The sequence below is a fragment of the Cibotium barometz genome, chromosome 22 (assembly GCF_041138505.1).
Source record: "Cibotium barometz isolate CiBa-2024 chromosome 22, ASM4113850v1, whole genome shotgun sequence".
Classification (NCBI taxonomy): Eukaryota; Viridiplantae; Streptophyta; class Polypodiopsida; order Cyatheales; family Cibotiaceae; genus Cibotium; species Cibotium barometz.
The window spans coordinates 42,929,866-42,934,140 of record NC_141067.1 but is presented as its reverse complement, the minus strand read 5'-3'; the positions used below and the strand labels follow the sequence as shown (position 1 = coordinate 42,934,140).

At 43.1% G+C, this 4,275-nt stretch overlaps 1 pseudogene across 1 annotated transcript; it reads left to right on the top strand.

Moving 5' to 3' along the window:
- The first annotated feature begins 1,335 nt into the window (after nt 1–1,335).
- LOC147626625 (3-ketoacyl-CoA synthase 13 pseudogene) lies at nt 1,336–3,517 on the top strand (annotated as a pseudogene). The gene has a single exon (XR_015268624.1). The product of XR_015268624.1 is annotated as a 3-ketoacyl-CoA synthase 13 pseudogene (transcript).
- The last annotated feature ends 758 nt before the right edge of the window (nt 3,518–4,275 follow it).

Here is a 4,275-nt window from a genome sequence, read left to right as displayed (position 1 = left end):
AGTTATACAAGTCGGCTCTCACCCGTCTTTGACGGGGTTGACCTCTCTCTCTCTCTCTCTCTCTCTCCCCCGCTCACTTTCCACCCCCCTGCACTTTGCATTCTTTGATGACACGTGTCAAAAGAGACTTCAGTCTTTTATATATATACTATAGACTAGTCTTAAGCAAGTATGTACATGAAGTCCTTAGACTTTTCCTATTTAACAAGGTAAGGCTGCTTTATATGTTCTAGTGTCATCTTACAAAAGGTAAGTGGCCGTTCGAGCGGGTAAGATGGCAAAGCACTTTACGGTAGGTGAGGCGTGTGAAACCATGTTAATCTATGAAGTGGTGAGTATGTCCCTTCACACACACCCCAAGGCATATCCCCCATAGCCATCTAGGTGCTCTTAAATGACCCCCCCCAGCACAAGGGAACCCATCTCATGGAGCAAGGGTAAGTTTGCATTAGTGTGGTGGACAAAGGAGGTGATTCCATTTTCAAAATTCAATATACTCATGGAGTTATTCTCATGATTGTCAAAAATACGAATGCAAGCCTATAAAAAATTTGGAACTAGGCATGGCTATGGTGGATCAAAGTATACTTCAAAAAAATCCATTGAAAAAGGAGGGAGGCCACAAAGTACATTGTAATTACAAGTGAGCAAATTACAAGTAAACACAAGAAGGACACACTAATTCCATTGCTTAGAATGTAAGCGAAATGCATTAATTTTTAGGGTCAAGAGCTATCCACCCCAAGGACTTGTTTTAAAGGCATCCTTTATTCATTCAAGTCAAAAAGATCCACAAGTTGACTTTGTCTATATCCACATGTTGACCACCCGCAAGAATTAAGGGAAAAAATCGACATTCTAGAGTATTTTTGCGGCGAGAATTAAGAAAAAGTACCTGAAAGTTTAAGTAGCCCTCAGATTAAGGAACGATTTAAGAAAAAACCGACGGAGATTTTCAGTAGGCCTTAGATTAAGGAATGATTTTCCATGTTTTTAAGTTAGAAACCTATGTATAGTAGAGATTTGTGGGGGGGCGATATATTTAAGAGTTGTCCTTATTTTGATTGGTTGATAAATATGTTTTTTTTTTTTGGGAGGAAGGAAGCACCCTCCTAGAGCCTGAGGGGAGGAAGGAAGCACCCTCCTAGAGACTAGAAAGATTGGAGGGGAGTGCTTAACCAGGGTTAGCCAAGAGGGTTAGTGGAAGCTGACCAGAGGTGTGGCCACGGGCACTGTTGTACGTAGGGTTTAACAGTTAGCGGCGGTAATCAATCACGCATTTACTCCTTCACCAACCTGCTCCATCCATCGGTGGAGGTAGCTTACCTGCACACAGGCGTCAGCATCTCGTCCGTAAGCTCATTGCTGTTCCACAGTCGCTTTCTTCTTCTTCATACTGCATAATTGCATGCCCTCCTCCCCCCCCCCCCCCCCCCCCCGATCGCCTCCTTGCTCTCCATCACCTGATTGTTCCCACCATTTCTCCCCCAAACGCTGCCATGGCTTCTCCGAACGCTGCTTCCGACCCAGCTTCTCTCCAGAACAGAAGAGATGGAACCAGAAGAAGACGCAGCAAAGGTTTCCTCTCCCTCCCCTCCCAGCTTTACCATCTCCTCTCATCAGATGCAGGTTATGAGTATTTGCAGGTTGCGAAATTGTTTGCCCTCGCCTATGCTCCTTATTTAGTCCCAATCCTCTTGCTAATTGGAGCTCCTGTGGCCACTTTCTGCATAGGATTACACAACATTATGCAGCTGTGGAGTGATTTAGAGACTAGGGTTAGCCTTTTGACTGCCTTGTTTGCCATTGTGTCCACTCTCTCCCTTGTCTATGTGAAGGTCAAGGCTCCACCTTGCTTCTTGGTGGACTTTGCAAGCTTCAAGTCTTTGGATGAGCACAAGCTATCAACAGAGTACTGTGAGTACATCACAAAGGCATGTGATAAAAGCACTCCCAGAAATATCCTATTTCAGCTCAAGGTGTTGTTGAAGTCCGGGCTCGGCGACGAAACCTACGGACCGGCTTTCCTCTTCACAGATGACAGGGTGCCCACCCTCACTGCTGCTAGAGATGAGATGGATCACATGATGTTTGGTGCTTTGGATGAGCTCATCTTCAAAACTGGCCTAAACCTATCACACATCGACTACCTTATTGTCAATGTGAGCATGTTCTACCCAAACCCATCTCTCTCTTCTCACCTAGTCAATCACTACAAGATGAAAGAGGATGTTAAGACTTACAACATATCAGGTATGGGATGTGCTGCTGGCATGGTTGCCCTTGATCTAGCCAAAGACATCTTAAGGGTCCATAAAGATAAGTATGTGGTGATTGTGGGCACTGAGAACATCACATTAAATTGGTACTATGGCAACGACAGGTCTATGCTTGTGCCGAATTGCCTCTTCCGGTGCGGCTCCTATGCTCTGCTTTTATCAAACAAGAGGAAAGACATGAAGCATTCGAAATTTGAGCTTCTGCAATCAGTTAGAACCACCACAGCTGCAAGTGACAAGTCCTACAATGTGATTGTGACGAGAGAGGACGATGAAGGGTTAGTGGGCACTTCATTGAGCGTCAAGCTACTTGATGTTGCATCACAAGCCTTGACCATCAGCATGACAAAACTAGTCCCATATGCCATGCCCTTCACTGAGCTGCTCAAAGTGGTGGTAAATGCTGTACAGAGAAGTGTTTTCAAGAGAGAAGTGAAGCCCTACATGCCTAATTTTAAGAAGGCTTTTACCCATTTTTGCATCCATCCAGGGGGGAGGGCAGTCATAGATGGGATTGGGAAGAACCTAAGGTTAACTGATTATGACTTGGAGCCAGCAAGGATGACCTTGCATAGATTTGGCAACACATCTAGCAGTGGGCTATGGTATGCTATGGCCTATTGTGAAGCCAAGGAGAGGTTGAAAAGAGGTGATAAGGTGTGGCAAGTGGCATTGGGATCTGGTTTCAAGTGCAATAGCGTGGTGTGGAGAGTGTTAAGAGATGTGAAGCCTAGGCCTGGTTGCAATCCATGGCTAGAGTGCATTCACCGATATCCCGTCGAGATTCCTGATACCATTCTGCCCTCACACATGTACTACAACACGATCAAGGTCATGGAGGAGCAGGTGAAAGAGGCAGAGGAGAAATCCAAGCAACATCATGAGCAACAAGAGGTGAAAGAGTGAAGCAACAATGTGACTTGATTGAATGCAGGGGGTAAGGTGATTAGGGTTTGATAATCGTTCCCTGTCTGACATGTAGAGGATTAGATCATGAACCAGTAAAGTTAATTTAGGCAGGTAGGAACCTGATCATGCTTCCTAGTGCATGTGGAAGCCATGACCAACTTTGGAAAGATTATTGTATGGATTGGAACCATGGGACGGGTAAGTGCTGTGAATCTTGTAGGATGCCAATTATTTGATACAATAAGACCAGATCTCATGTTTCAGATCGTGTGGGCGATGGGGCATTCAATGGATGTGAAATTATGCAACGGATTATTATTATTATTTAATAGATTTTTCGCTTTGGTTTTTGAGGAGAACGTAGATGTTGTTTATTATCAAGTTAGGCTTCTCTCGTAGTTGTTTCTTTTTTCAATAAACCAAACAAATCACAATTGTTGCTCGAAAGAAGCATATGACTTATTTCGAGCAACAATTGTGATCGGTGTTTCTCCGTTTCAAGACCCTATCTGTTCCATGGCCGTTTCTCGTTTCCTAAGTGATATTGTCACAAGAAATGGCCGCTTCCACCCCTAAAAACTCGTTTCTCGTTTCCATTCCTCGAACGAATTCGTTCGTGTTTCTCGTTTTTGGTAACTATGACACACACATAGTTACAAAAATTATGTGTTTTTTTTTGTTTAGATTGAGAATGATTATATAACATAAACGATGCTTATATAAAAAGACCTATATGAATTAATGGACCAAAAGATAGACTATCTATAACTATTAGATCACAAGTAAATCGAATGGCCTCTACTTTTGTGATACCATAATACTAAGCGGGTTTCTATTTGACCCTATTTGTAGCTCACATGAAGGAAAGGTTCACAAACCAAATAATTGTTAAAGGCACATCAAGACATCAAGACCTAAAGTAGTGCCACAAATTTTATGTATATACGACGTTTGGGACAAACAATTAGGTAAAGTTGCAAATTCTTAATCTCCATAAAAAGGGCTTGTTGGAAAAGAGCTCCCATGGCCTTTGAAAAACTTGCATCCACCATCCATAGATATATCAAGAATCAATACCTATTTCAAG